At 35.5% G+C, this 16,060-nt stretch overlaps 1 protein-coding gene across 8 annotated transcripts in view; it reads right to left on the bottom strand.

The window, feature by feature from the left end:
- The window catches only part of Pde11 (Phosphodiesterase 11), a 94,147-nt gene that overhangs the window by 37,430 nt on the left and 40,657 nt on the right, over window positions 1–16,060 (bottom strand). For 3 of the 8 annotated variants that reach the window (XM_089258062.1, XM_030383857.2, XM_089258067.1), the window contains exon 1: window positions 11,232–12,502. The exons of 4 other annotated variants lie outside the window; for them this stretch is intronic. The gene's annotated coding sequence lies outside the window, so the exon portion shown is untranslated. Of the gene's footprint in view, window positions 1–11,231; window positions 12,503–16,060 lie in introns of those variants that run through there. One more of the 8 variants, XM_089258066.1, reaches the window with a different exon arrangement.

Genomic DNA, 16,060 nt, shown 5'->3' with positions numbered 1-16,060 from the left:
TCCCCTTATACAAGTTATTTTTACATAAGAAATATATACAATGCCAACACCATATGCAGCATGTCTATAGAGTCGCATAGAGACATGATTTTGTTTATCTCCCTCACATCTTTAATATCCAAGTGATTGCATTTGACTTGTGAGTGTAAACGAATGAATGAATGCTGTAAGAGTGTGCATGAATGTGTCTATAAACATGTATGTGTGTGTATGTGTGTGTGTGTGTGTGTGTGTGTGTGTGTGTGTGTGTGTGTGTGTGTGTGTGTGTGTGTGTTTGTCTTGTTGTGGGTGCAGTTCAATTAATCGGCTGATTGAGCACACACTCCCTGACCAATCTTCGCACACCCACAGACACAGCCCATAGTCATAGCTATAGCCATGCCCACTCGAGGGTCCATAACGGATCTGTTTAAGATTTTAATTAATATGCCACGTTAATTGCGAACTCTAGCCCATTTAGAGCAACATCTGCAAACGATTTTCATTTAAATGCAATTTTTATCCAGAAAAATAAAAAGCAATTTGCGATTATCAATCATAAATAATGTGACATATGTATATACATATATCGAATTCCTGTTTCAATTAAATTAATTATGCCAAATATGTTTTCGATTCCATGCGTACAAAAGTAACAAAATAAATGAGTTTTTAATATGCTTGACATTTTACAATGGCATCAAATTAGCGCTATATGTGGCGGATGCGCGATATGTAGAATGAACTCATTCAAATTGGCTAGCAGATTGTGGGTAAAATCATTTTGCTGCTTATATGAATATATATATATTTATATTTTATATATAATATATTTTCTGTCATAATATTTCAACATTTTTAATGCTCTTTCATTAAGAACTCAAGTCTTGAATTATGTGAATTTGCCACAGAATTAAAACAGAAATGTTTAACCCAGTGAAAATGGAAAATAAGGGTACATAGATTTTGGTAAAAGCCTGTCCGTATGAATGAAATGAAAGCGTAGATCTCTGAACCTATAAAAGCTTAAAACTGACAATTTTTGTAGTAGGCTTTAAGAAATCGAGTTTGTTATAAACAAGAATAAGTATTCCCGTTTCAGAGTGTATAAAAACAAACAGACTTATTCAACAAATATATTCCCAACTCTTCACATTTCAGTATTTATTTCAAGCAACAACTTTAAAGTAAAGTCCAAACATTCTCTTGAGCTTGTTGCGATAATATTTCTCTTCTAGCTAGCCCTCATTAGCAACTGTCAGATTAAATGCGAATTTGGCTTCAGTTATCCTTGACTGAGCAGCCGAGACGGTTTGGTCAGCGATCAACCTTGACCACCTGCATGGCATTCGCCAAGTCCTTTTGCATTGAGCCGTGCAATCAACCCAAGCAAAACACAAATGGCAATCAAACATGGCCAGTAAAGAGGAGAAAAAAAAAAATAAATAAAAAGAAAACAGCAAACAGCAAAGAAAAACAGTCGAAACTGTCAATAAAAATCTGTCAAATTTGTGCGTTCAGGGCAGTTCAAAGCAGCATTTGAAAAATAATACACAAAACATGGGAGCAACAGAATTATTTACCTCAATATTACTCATACGCCACCGCTGAGAAGTGGAAATTTTTTGTTTTGCTGTGACATATGATAAATCGAAATTGTTTGCTCTATTCTTGTTTTCTTGTTTTCAAATGCCAGAGCAGTGAATGTGATTGCAATCGAGGAAATTTTCCATGAGTACAGCCACTAGAGAATTTCCGGTCAATATCTGAACTCGAACCTAAGCCAACAAATTTGATTTTTACATTTGGCTTGAGTGACGTCAATTTTTCATATTTAATAATTAACGCAAAGCACATTTCACTCGGCTGCGCAATGTGCGAAAATCTAATCAACAAATTCCCTCTCTCCCTCTCTCATACACACACACACTCACGTGCAACAAAGTGCCACTAAGTCGCAATATAAAAATTAAAAAATTATTTTGCAATATATTTTTTTACATTACTATTTTTTAACTGCTAAAAAAAATGGACTATTTAAATTTAGCACAAACAAATATACAAATATTTGAATATCTGCCAAAAGTGAATTGCGAAAAGTCCAAAGATTATGGCGTGGGAAAGGTAAGTTCTATAGGCATTGAGAGAAACAGAAAACTATTAAAAAACTATAGTATAGTTTATGATATATGAGATGTATTTTTAAGAAGTCTAATTTCTTTGGAAAAAAAAAATAAAATAAAATATGATTACCATTTTTATACCCTGAGCCCATTGAAATGGGAAATAAGGGTATAACTATTTTGTTTTTTCGTTAAGATTAGAGAGACAGGAATTTAGAGTGCAGAGTAGTTAGTACAGAGTTCTCTAGTGGGCACCACATTCATCATGATATACTGAATGACTCAATCACTTGACTCATTTAAAAGAAACTCTGTTATCCAAAGCTTAACTTATATTTATTTAACTTGGGATAAACAACAATTAAATTAAACATTTTTTTCATCTCATTTCTTCATATAAAATTCCCAAAATCACTTAAACTTTGCTTCATTCTGCTCATCAGACTTATCATAAAAATCTCTAGACATCTGTTTGCCAATTTGACCCAAGCGTCGTCTTGAACTTTTGTCTACTTAGCGCCACGCAATTAACCTCAAAAGTCCAAATGGAAATCTCATTAATCATTTGTCTTATCTGTGTGCGCTACATTTATCACGCCAAGACTTATCTATATTTCTCGCTATCTAGCGAAAACAATTCCAATTCCAAGAAAGAATCAGACTTATCAGTTTTGTATCTCTAAGTATATAAGTTTTGGGGAACCCTTACCTATCCCTATGAGCAAATCAATTAGCCGCCAAGACGCTAACAAGCAACTGTTGCCAACTAGACTTTCGGTGCCCAAAGCGAATGATACATTCTCTAAGTTTCGAATCTTTCTGTTTCGGCTCTGCGGTCTCGAGTCAAGTGTTAATTAGTTTGTTGATGAATTGGCGTACACGCAGATGTTACGTGTCATTGAAAAAAAGTAAAAATAAAAATAATAATAATAAATAAAGTAAGATAGGATGTGCAACAGTTAAAAGACAAGACAAGATCTAAAATTTCCAGCCTCAATAATATTTGACTATATAAACCTATAAACATCAACAAATAGGCCGGCAGTGCGGAAACTTTTTACATGCGAATTTCAATTTGAATTGCAAATGTCATCACAGATAATTAACTTAATCATCTAGATAAATAAGCAACACGGAATTGGTATCAAAATTCGGCTCTTATTTGAGCGCATCACCATGACCAAGGTGTGCAAATACACCCCCCGCAACAACAACAACAACAACAACAACAACAACAACAATAGCATTAATAACAATAATAATCATAATATGCATATTTTATATATCTTGGAAATTTTTCAATATTTATTTGCATACACTTAAAGATATTTAGCATAGCTGTTCTCTGCCTCTGTGTGTGTGTGTGTGTGTGTATTTTTTTATGGTAAACTTAAAAGTTTGGAAAAATTTGTGCTTCTCACTTGGCACTTGTAATTACTTTGTTTGTTTATTTTGTGGCGTGCTGTGAACTCATGAGCCAGAAAAATACATTATAAATGAGCAGCAGTTTTTCGTATTAAATCGGGCATGGAGAAATAGGTCAAATGGAATACCTGAAAAAAGTTCAGGATTTGAACTGGGCAGCAATTAGCTAAGATGCTTTATAGGAAGTGCAGAGATAAAGATATTATGTTCCAAAAGGATAAGATAATCAAATATAGATGTGTGATATTTTTATTATTATTATTATTATTTTTTTTTTTTTTTTTTTAATTTGTATCTATCAATGAAATAGAAATTTTCAGTAAAGAGCAAAAAAGTATAGATCTCATGCGTGAATGTTTCATATCAATCAAACTTTTTGTATTGCAAAAGCCAGATGCTTGATGCCAAGGCTAAGTGTGTAGCATCCATAGATCTTAAGAAACCCAAAAACAAATGTATGAGCAATAGTACATAGAATAAATAAAAAAGAGAAATATATAGGGAAATACTGTCCGAGAATAAATAGACTACTACTAGACGCCTAAAGAGAAGATGTAGAAATAAATTTAGAATTTTTTTGTTCCCCTTATTAGTAGAGAAATAAAAGAATTAAAAAATATAAACCATAATTCGAGCTGAAACAAGTTTTAAAACTAGAAGCAGTCTTAGAAAAAGCCATAAAAAACAATTAAGGCAAATCACGTGAAGCAAAATTATTAAATTATTATTATTTTCTACAGCATCTTAAGCAAAAAAAAAAAAAAATGTCAATTCATTAAAAAATAAATCCAAATAAGAATTAAATTTAAACTGATTTAGCATTTTGGCATATTATAAAGTATATATCATTCTCGTATGATATTATAATAAAACACATATATATTTCACCTTTTCCTTAGCAAACACAAAGCACAGCTAAGTCCATTACTTGTCCAGTAATTCAATTACTCTCTAAATATTTATATATTATTTAATACAAAGTCTCCACTGTTCACACTTCATATTCATAGCTCATATTTCAATTGCACTCAACTTAAAACGCAACTCCAAGCGATTTGCAGGTTCACACGTTTGCCACACGCCACGACAAAATGAAACGCATCAGAAATCAGAAATCAAATCGAAATTTCATAAAAAAAAAAATTGAATTTAAAATTCCCTTTTTCGTTTCGTTGTTTCTTAACAGAATAAACAAGCGGGCCAACTTGTTTATTCTGTATATTAATTTCATTTCTCCAGAAAAGGCAGGCAGCATACAGTCAAGGCGAGCGGATTCGGTCTTTGGCTTGTGTCTGGGGAACGGGAAAGGGGTTTTAACTCGATTCCTTTTCGGGGGAGGGGCAATGGTAGGGGGTGCCAAGCACAGCATAAATTGTAAGACGATGCCTGCGGGGCACGCGGTGGCTCGAATCGGGTACGGATATGTTTACAATAATCAAATTATTGCAAGACGTTGCACATTAATAAACAAAAAATATGTATATAAATCCACATATACATACATATATAAGAAAAGCAACGGAAAAAAAGCTTTACTGCTATAAAACATAAAGATGGCGTTTCCTGCGAAATTGAAATTCGAAACGGAGGAAAAGATATGCGAAAAGAAAGGGAGGCAAGACACCAAATATAAATGACAGCTAGACGCGCTCGAAAATGGCTTATCATCAGGGGCATTCCCTAGAGACAAAATGTTAGATTATCGAGTAGCCATATATAAGCATTATGTGATTAGAAAAAAAATCCCCATATACTTATCATATTCTATTATATTATTCAAGTTTCGACTTGACTGAAGTGTTCCTAAGATATACTACTAAATTAAATAAGTTTAATCTCTTGGGAAAACTCTGCTCTAAATAGGGAATTCGAGCAAATATCCATATTATTGTTATTACTCTGTCAAACTGCAAACACTTAAAAGCAAAGTAAACTCGTTAAAATTAGCAATACGTAATTCCAATAATTTGTAATTGTGTTCCGGAGGCCGGCGTCTACCGCAACAACTATGCCTACGAGTATTTCTCCCATAATTTAAGATTACGTTTTAGCAGGGGTAATTAACAAATACTACAGCAAAACAAAACGCAACAGAAGTCAAAAACTGATCGCGAATTGAATACTCTATTGTACGACAAAAGAAAATGTTTTTATACATATAGACATATAGACATATAGTCAGCCAATTAGGAGAGATTCAACTATATATATTAGGTCTAGCCATAGGCAACGCACATACTGAATTTCGCCATAATAGCTGCACTACGAGCTGGGTTACAATGGGCTACATTGAATCATTGTGTAAATACCCTATGCAAGGGAAATTACGAAAACAACTGCACTTCACCTAGAACAATAACAAAATCATTTATGCAGGCGCCACAGCGCACTTTGTTCGTTTGCTGCCAACGCCAGCTCTACTCTACCTCTACCTCTACCTCTCCGTCTCTCTCACTCTCTCTCTTTCTCTCGCTCTCTCTCTCTCTCTCGCACTGTCGGTCCCCCTCATTGTCTAGGGTTTAAGAGGCTGCCGTTTGGGATTTAAGCATCAATTTTAATTCTATATACTTTTATATTAAGCGCCTGGAAAATTTTCCACCAGCTGTGCACGCGAGCAGAGCAAAGCAAAGCAAAGCTAAATTGAGTACAAAAACAGAAAAGGCAAGAAACTAATAATCAACTAAAACAAAGCGCAGAGCACAAGCCAAAGGGAAAAACATAAATAAACAGAGACTACACTCAAATGAGAGACAGAGAGAGATAAAGAATGAGAGCTAATGAGCGAGCAAGTAAAAGAGCTTGTCACATTGCTGATAATGTGGGGGCGCTGTACATAAGAGCATATACATACATATATATATATGTAAGTGTATATGCATATGTATGTACCTATATAATCTATATATGTATGTATGTATCTATAGTCTAATTTATGTTTCTCTATTTGAATGGCAATTAATGGAATTTGTTTGCATCGCTGCCAAAAATTTAGATATATTGTATGACCGGCTAAACAATATAAATTTCATTAATGCAGATTTATTAATGCGAATTCTTCGCTCATTTTGCCCCCACTTTGCCGAGTCTTTACAAGGCGTGCGACAGAGATGGATAGCTGAGTGCGAGAGTAAGCCCACGCTGCCTGATAAGCACAGAACGCAGCAGCAACAGCTAACTGCGCGCGTCACTTGCGGCGAATTGGAGCGAGCGTCGAGCAGAGAGCAAGAGAGAGAAATAGAGAGAGGCAGAGGCGCAGGCAGGTATGACGACAAAAGCAGCAGCAGCAACAACAGCAACGACAGCGGCCCCGAAAAAGCAGCGTGAGGGCGTCGCAGCTGCCGTCGCTGTCGCCGTCACCGTCACCGTTGTCGTTGCTGGTCGCGTGGGCAGCGCCATTTCCTCCATTCAGTGCAGTCACTCAGACGATCACCGTTGCTTAATACCCTGTAACCGTACAATGGCTATAAGCTGGCATGCATGTACACTGGTTATACAATGCTATTACCGTTACATTAGCGGAGCACAAAGCATTGCACAAAAAGAGAGCGTGCATAAAGGCTGCTTTACAGTTGACATTTACAGTGGGTGCACAACGGCACCTGAGTCGATATAAATAAGTGTAAGTACCTAAGCCCCTTTAACTGTACAAAAAAAATTGTTATTTAACAGGGTATATCGTACTAACTATCAACTTTCTGAACTCAAATAAGATTTACTTTTTACAGCGCATTTACAAGTCGTTCAATATTCCTCCTTTCTCACTTTTGCTGTATTTTATGTTTCGTTTGGCACACATTTTGTTCTTGCAGTTCGATTTATGACGCAAGTTTCGTCGCCTCCAACCAAGAAAATGCCTTTCAAATGATTCACGAATCAGGCCCCCAAAGATAGATGGGTATTGCATTTTGGATGTTAAAAATGTATATATGTACTACATATACATATGTATGTATATCTATATATTGCTTAAATTCTCAGTAATTCAAAGTAATTAATAAAAGTTGAGAAAAAATCCAAAGCCAAAGTTATTAAAGCAAAAATCTGAGTCAGAGCAATTAATAGAACTCTGATGGCAGCGATCAGTGGATGGCATATAACTTACGTATATGCATACATATATAAATATATATTTCTAGAAATTCTACATATGTTTACATGTTTCATTGTAGCTGTGTTTATTTTTCAGACCAACCTTGGGCCATCGAACTGTCTATCCGAATATATATGAACTCTTATATATAAAACATATACATAAATATATATAAATATATATAATTTTGTATGTTTCTCAAAAGTCGGGCAATATTTTATTTATTTTATTTGCTTATAATTTTGTAAGATAAAAAGCAATGTTGAAACATTGCCAGGCGTAAGCACATCATATGATTGTATCATCTGACAGACATAAATAAAATAAATTTCAGAATTTCGACCTACAAGCAAAAAATTCATTCAAACTGTTTTACTTTTGACTTCTGGCTCTCTAATGGCTAAATAATTTTTTTGTGGGACAAAGTTCTTTGAAATATGTTTCTATATTTGGATGTGAAGCATTTCTTTTGATCTTTTATATGTGTATGTAGCAAATATACTACAAATATATTTGCTGTTATATTCAATTATCGCTTATGAATTTTCGTTAATTGTTTTTATTTATTTTAAAAAGTTTCATAACTCTATCTCTAATAGTTCTTCAGATATTTATTTCTGTAGTAAATCTCAAGATTGAAAGAGTTTTTGGCACTCAAATTTAAATTCTGTTAGAAACTTTTTCTTGCACATGCACATGCCAATTTTTATTATCTTATCTCTAGACGATCCTATTGAGTATCTCAATATGAAAGACTTGTCCCATAAATCAGACTTTTGAAAAGTTGATTTAGCAACTCGTAGGTGACTTTTATGACGCTTTAATTATTTTTTGCTGACAATCAAATACTTTTTATGATAAGCCACAACATTTTCATGGGATATTTAAGCTGTTTTTAATTTACATAAATAAATTTAAATTTTTGCCTGTTAATTTCTTTTTTTGCAATGCAAGTTTTTGCAATTCCTCTACACATCTCTTTCTGTTTCAATATTGTACATCTCGCGCCATAAATAAGATGCAAATTTGAAATGTTAACAACCTAAACAAAACGTCGACACGTGCCTGGCCGCAAAAATGCCAACAACAGCTGTTCAGGCATAATACACTGAAACGAAAACAATAACAATGCGAAATGCGAAATAAAACATCATAAAAGGTGTCAAACGAAAACACAGTTGACTAGGGAATCAAAAGTTCAAGCCCATTAACATAGAACGCAGAAACCCCATTTGACAGAAATAATAAACAAAAGAGCAGAAAAAAAATGAAATAAAAAGAAAAAACTAATCATATGATACTTAGTTATCATTGCGATAATGTCAAAGATTCTTCCACCAAAACAAAAACAAACGCCGACCACTTTGACGTCAAAGGAATTGAGCATAAATTAAACAAAAGTTGAGCGAGAGAGAATGAGACAGCAACATAGAGAGAGAGAGAGAGAGAGAGAGAGAGACAGAGAGAAAGAGAGAGGGGGGTTGGGCTGTTTGATGGTTTCCATTTGGAATTCACTCAAGAACTGTTAACCCACATAAACGAGGCAAACAAGTTGTAAAAAACCACTCGAAAGACAGGAGGCATACCTCGCTGTTCCATCTCTACCATAGGCCCCCCCCTGCAGACGGCTCCCCCTTTAACCACGAGCCGCTGTTATCTCACGTAGCACCTTCTGTTTAAGGCGCACAATAATAATCCAGCTGTAATTACCATATATGTAAGTTGCCAAGCAATCAACTCGCTTCGATCTTTTGCAATATCTTTTGTATTGTGTGGCTTGCTGTCCCCTTCCCATCCCCCTCTATTTCCCCAGCTGTCAGTCTCATAAATGGTTAAGGCACGCTCGGGTTTGTGGCCTCAATGTAGTCAAGGCAGTTCGAAATTGAAGCTAGTTACAAAGCAGATGAAGAGTGAAAAAAGAAGAAGAGAGTTCGTAGCTCTATTTTCTTCTATTCAAGGTGAAATTTTTCAAAATCTTCTAGACATAAAAGTTTATTTGAAAGATAGATACAAAATCTTTCAAATCTTAAAAACAAAGACACAAAATTTGATGATCATTGCTCTAAAAATCTGTCTCTCAAAAGTTGATTGTAATATTTAATAAATAAAATAAAATTCATTTGTATTTCTTATATACATGCATTTAACAGTGCTTGACCCGGTCCAAAAACTATTTTGGCCAAGTGACGGCATTAAATTATGGAAAAATGGTTTTCTAAACTGATAGCAAGACGCGTGGCGTATGCCAATGCTAAAAGGGGAAAATAACCAACGTTATCAGCATCTAGAGAATTATATTTGGTTTTGTATAAATACTGATAGGGCATACTGTGTGAGTAATGTCTAGATTTAGCTGGATAACAATGGTAATTCCTAGTGATAATGACAATCATAAACAAAAATGAGAGATAGAACAACCACGGAGGGAGACTAATTGGGGCTCAGTCCCAGACGGCGAATAGGTGTGAATTTCAAGTAACAAACAAAGTACTATTTAAATAATGTAATTTTACTACTTTTAGCTAATGTGTTTGTTTATATAATATATAATACTCACAATGATTAGGACATTTTAACTAAATTGTATTATATACCGCATTTTAAAATTCACTCATATACAACTTTAATATGTGCTCACAGAAGCTGTCTTTCTCACTCTAGCTTTAGCAGAAGGAAGTACACAAAGCGGAAATTTAAAAAAGAAAACTTAACATTAAGAAGAGAAGCTTGCAAAGGGAGCGCACACAAAACTACGACAAAATCATTTCCGTTACAAGCATGTAAAAGACTAAGCACGCACACACACACATTCATACGAGCTTAAACTACAGCAACTTAAGTTTGCGGGTATGTGTGAGAGAGAGAGAGAGAGAGAGAGAGAGGAGCGCACTGGTTAAAAGAGCAACAACAATTGAGACAACAATGCGACAACTGAACTGCGAACGACCCCGCACACCTGTCTGCAAGCTTTTTGGTGGGCGGAAGTGTTGAGCCAAGGAGAGCAGTGTGGGGAGCAGAAGCTGTCTGTGCGTTGGCTGCTGCTGCTGCTTCTGCTCGGACAGCTTATCGTTTGTTCGTTGCGCACTCTCTTGCCCTCAAACTGGCTCTCTTCCACTCAGTGTGTCAACCTTGCGTTCTCTATCTCTACCTCATTCTCTCGCTCTTCCTCTTTCCGTCGCTCACGCTCTGTGCATACAAGAAAACCTTTAAAAAACGACGCACTTCATACAAAAATTATGTTCTGCGCCGCACCATAAACAAACATAAATAATAACAATTTATAATGCTCCGTGTGTGAAAACAAAGGCAGTAACGTCGTAAAATCGGCAGCAGATATTAAAAACGTATATATGAGATGCATTAAATAATATTGCGTGCAATCGAGTTAAATTGTGCCGTTCTTTTTTTCATTCTTATAAATGTAATAAATAAGTCAAGAGATAATAATTAAGAGGGAAAAAACGAACTAACTGGCAACACTGTGCGAGGATGATGAGCAGACGGCGAATTTAACTGGCAGCTGCTGATCAGCTGTGGCAAAGCGAAGTAGAAGAGCGCACAGAGTCGAGCTTTTTTCTCGACTCGCTGCACTCCAATTTTCAGCTCAAACTCACAATTGCATTCCGCTTTGGACACTAATTTTTTTTCTTAATTCCTTTCTTTATTTATTTTTTTTTTTTTTGTAATTTTTTACACTTGCTCACACTCTATTCGCTATTTGCATTTATTCTTAGCGGCTTGCCGAATATTTCTTTTTCTTCTTGTGCATAATTTTGCGCCTATTATTTGATTACACGCAGCCGCGAAGATAGATAGATTTGTAGATATTTTCACACCTCTTTACACACACTAACACACGCGGGCACGCACACTTGCCAAAACGAAAGAAGCAGAATGAGCACGCGACCGTTGATCGCTTACGTTTTAGTGTTTCTTTTTTTGTTATTTATTTTAGATTTGCTTTAGCGAAGAACGAAACGAAAAACGGACAAAAAAAACGACGCGCGCATCTTGCATTTACTTTACACAATGAATTCGATGTTTTTTCTACAAAACTCTGCCCGAAAAGAATTTGAATCATTTACAATTTTCGATTTGTTAAATTGTTAAAATTGTTATGTTTTTATTTAATTTTCTTTCTTTATTTAATTTATTCTTTTATTTCAAATCACTTTTCTCGGGCCGCTTTTGCAGTCGCGCCAACCAAACACGTCGAATATCTGTGAGATACTAAAAACGAGTTGTGCTCAAAATTGCGGGACCAGTCACAATCGCAGCGAACGGCGGCGGCGACGACGACTGCGCTGCGCGGCGAATTCGCCTAAAATAAACAAAGCAAAACGCTCAAAGAACATTGAGCACTTGATTTTGTTCGCTTTTGACTTTGCGTATTATTTACATTGTTGAGGCGAGCAATTAATGAATTTCAGCTGGCCGCGCTCTCTTAGTCTCTATCGCGTGCGCTCTTCCTACTTAATAGCACGCCATATACATAAGTGTATGTATGTGTGTTGTTTGTTGTCTTTTGTAGTTTTTACTCGCCTTTTCAATTGCATTCGCATTCACATTCACATTCACATTCACATTCACATTTAACAGTTGATAGCGTTAATTTTGCTTTGGTGTTGCCAGATTTCTTATCAGTTTCAATATTTCGCTCTCACTCTCTGCCTCTGTGTGTTGGTGACCTGGGAAATGGGCAATTGCTTTTGTTGTTGTTGCTGTTGGTGCTAATATGACCATGGCCGTAATTGATTGCCGCTCTGTGACTGCAGATAGAGAGAGGCCAATAAGTCGTAAATCGAAAATAAGCACATTTTGTCTGCCTGTCTGCAATCTGGCAGCTTTTTGGAGTCACAGTGGGCACTGACTAGACGCAACAGGTTGTTGAAAGATACTCAACGAATTTTGATCAAAGATATTAAAGAAAATATGTATGTGTATTGAAAATTAAAATTTGAAATTCAAGCAAGTGCAAGTTATGCCAGTATGTATTTAACTTATTTAAAGGAATGCCTAAAAAATGCCTAAAAGGCTGTTATCAATGCAACGATTACTGCTGAGCAGCTGTTTCTGCCATACCTCTAATTCTTGTTAATTTATGTTTGTTTTTTTTTATTAATTTTTTTTTGCCGCACAAAGGCAAGGCTTGAATATGACTCAAAGCGCACGAATGCACCGTTAGTAAGCCAGCCAGCCAGCCAGCCAGACAACAAGAACAGTTTTGGCATGGAAAATAACATCAAGAAATTTGTATATGTATGTATGTATGCAAGCGCAACAAAGACAGCTATAACGAGCGCAGCCGAAACCGGCTTTGAGTTTGAGCGCAAACTGTAAACAAAAAACACTCAAAAGCGACAACCAGCTGTTGCAAGCTTTGCGTTAGCTTTGTGTTTGCAATAGCAAAATGAGCTTTTGCAAGCTTACGATATGCGGGCATTGAGTGGAGTTCTGGTCGAGTGCAAATCGCAATGAGTATAGTATTTACTTATTTTTGCTGTGGATGCCACTTAAGTTTTTTTTTTTTTTTTTTTTTTTTTTTTTTTTTTGCTCAATGCCAATTTGCCGGCTACATTTATATGGCCTGGTCTCACTCAAGCTTTGTTTGTCTCTTTGTGTATGTGAGAGTGTTTTGGTTTGTGTGCGTGAGTCGGAAACGGAAATGCTGGCAACCGTCTGAAACGTGACAGCAGCGCTTCCGCTGCTGACAAACTATGTTGACAAAGCGTGCCTCATGCTTTCATCCACTTGAGCCGCGCTTCACTACATCCCCCCCTGGCCCTTAGCCATAAATTTCGCATAAAGTTGGCCTTTAGCTGCGTTTAGTTCTGTTCGCTTGTTGGAAATTAATTAAAACTTTATGTGATTGTTGCGCGCACAAGTTTTGAGTGTCTCACACCCAACCCCCCAGCCCCGCATGACCCTCTCTTCTTACCCTTACGCTCTGCCGCTCATAGTTCCGCCAATAAATCACTTGACTCTGTGTTTACACACGCATTTGTGGTCTTCAGCTCTTGGCCGGGCTTAAATGTTTTGGCTCATCTCGAATTGCCATTGATTGGCAAAATTTCCATGGTTTTGGCTCTTTTGGCCACATTTTACGCCCAGCCACACAGATGTCTGTCTGTCTGCCTATCTGTCTGTCCAATTGGCATCCAATTGGGAAATTGGAAATGCAGTCAAGCGCTGCAACTAAGCTAACGAATAATTTTTGACCACATTTTGTGGCAAGCCGGCGTTGCTATTGCCAAACCTATTCAGATTTCAATTATAATGCCGTATTGTGCAAGAAGAGGCAACTTTTGTTATTATTTGAACAAACTTGGTTATTCATGAGTGGGCTGAGAGGGAAATTTTAATGTAACCAAAGAGGTTTCACATTGTAAATCTGAAATAATACCAAGTAGATAGTCGTACAAAATTTTAGGACAGCTAGTTGTAGTAGTAAAAATAGTAGCATTAGTAATAAAGGAAGGGTCAAAGTTGGTTAAGCGTTAAAATTGGTTGAAATAGAAGCAGTGGAAGGTAGTAGGAAAAGTAGTAGAATGTAGTAGAACGAGGTAATAGTCGCAGATAGTAGTAGAGGCAGTAGTAATTGGTAGTAGAGTCTGGTATTAGTAGATAACAGTAGAAACTAGTTGTACTTAAAAGTAGTAGTAAATACTAGTGGAAGCTATAGTCAATAGTAGTAGATGATAGTGCTAGAGAAACTAGTAGTAGTAGTAATTAACAACAGAAAAAGGTTGTAGTAGTAAATAGTATGAGACGCTAAAAGTAATTGTATCAAACGTAGTAGTATAATAACAATAGTAGTAAATAGTATCAACTAGAAGTAGTAGGAAATAGTAGTAAATTTAAGTAGTAGTAAATAGTAGTAAATTCAAGTAGTAGTAAATAGTAGCAAATAGTATAAGTAGTTGTAAATGTTAGCAATATAAATAGTAGCAAAAGCTAGTAAATAGTAGAAGTAGCAGTAAATAGTAGTAAATTCTAGTAATAGTAAATAGTAGCAGAAGCTAGAAGTAGTTGTAAAACGTGGCAGAATCTAAAAGTAGTGGCAAATAGTAGAACCTAGTGTTAGCAGATGCTCAAAGTAATAGTAAGTAGTAGAAGAAACTTGCAGTAAATAGTAGTAATAGTAATAGTAACATTAGTTTGTTCCCTAGGAGTAAGAGTAGTCATAACTGTAGTAGCTGTCATATTAGTAGTATTACAGAAATTATAGTGGATCATAATAAGTGCCCAATTTGTAGTATAACTTAAGGGCAGTTAGGGAAAAAAAGACATAATATTCCCATATTCAAATAGTATTAGTAAATAAATAATTCGTAAATAGTCGCATTCCCATTGAAAGCCAAAAATTAGCTTTCTACATTCGTATGTCAATAGATTGAATGGAGAATCGATGTCAACAAAAATCGTTTAGCATTTTATCCCATCAAAGAACTTAAAGGCTTTCGATGGTGCTAAATGCTACAAAGAGTTTATTGCCAATTCTGTTGCAGCTTTACAAAGTAAGCAACACTTCTTGCCTTTATTCTTTTTGTAGCCACTTAAGTGGGGTGTTTCCCCACTAAATCAAAGCCCATTATCTGGCAGCCAAGTTTATCCCGACGTTTTTGCAACTGAGCGACATTTAAAATTCAGTGAGTGCTCATTAATATTTTATCTGACAAACGCTAATGACTGCGAAAATAACCAAGAGCGCAGCTAAACTAGTGCATACGCGACTATCAGATACCCTATAAATAAGTTTTTGATTGCTTAATGGGATTACACAACGAGTATACATATATACAACATTGCAGAAATGTAAAGAAATTAGAGAATTATAAGATCATGCCATATAGAGTATATAAATACAGAGTATTTTTAGCACATATCATAAATTATATATTTCTAAAATATGATTTTCATTTCAGTGCTATATTTATTTCAAGTATATTTAAATTATTTTGTATAATTTATATTTTCCTTTCATGTCGCATACAAATAGAAAACTTCCTACCTCCGCTCTGATACAGGGTATAAAAAGGCAAAAAGCAACAGGCGCCATTTGCGACACGTTCTGAGCTGATGTCTACGCAGCTTGAATTGAGACAACGCTGGCAAATTGAACATTTAACCATGCTGCAAATCAAAGAACAGCAAAAACATGGCGGAATGAACTTCTTTTGTGAACTTTGAACTTTTAGCTACAAACTGTCTTTGGGACAGTTTACAAAAAAAAGAAGTTCAGACAAAAACTTACGAGGGACTGTCTTGAATTTTGAACTAGCTCAACTACAACTGTAATCTAGCTAGAGCAAAGAACTTATTAAGTACTTGAATAACTTTAAACTAGTTCAAAAGCCAGTACTAGTTCTGTAATAAGAACTAGTATCGGGTCTTAGTTAAGTTTATTAAAACTTTAAAATAACTTTAATATATAACCAACATA

Source organism: Drosophila navojoa, chromosome 3 (assembly GCF_054131105.1).
Source record: "Drosophila navojoa isolate 15081-1374.11 chromosome 3, UAZ_NAV_1.0, whole genome shotgun sequence".
Lineage (NCBI taxonomy): Eukaryota > Metazoa > Arthropoda > Insecta > Diptera > Drosophilidae > Drosophila > Drosophila navojoa.
The sequence above is the reverse complement of the archived record's forward strand: the minus strand, read 5'-3'. Positions and strand labels throughout refer to the sequence as shown.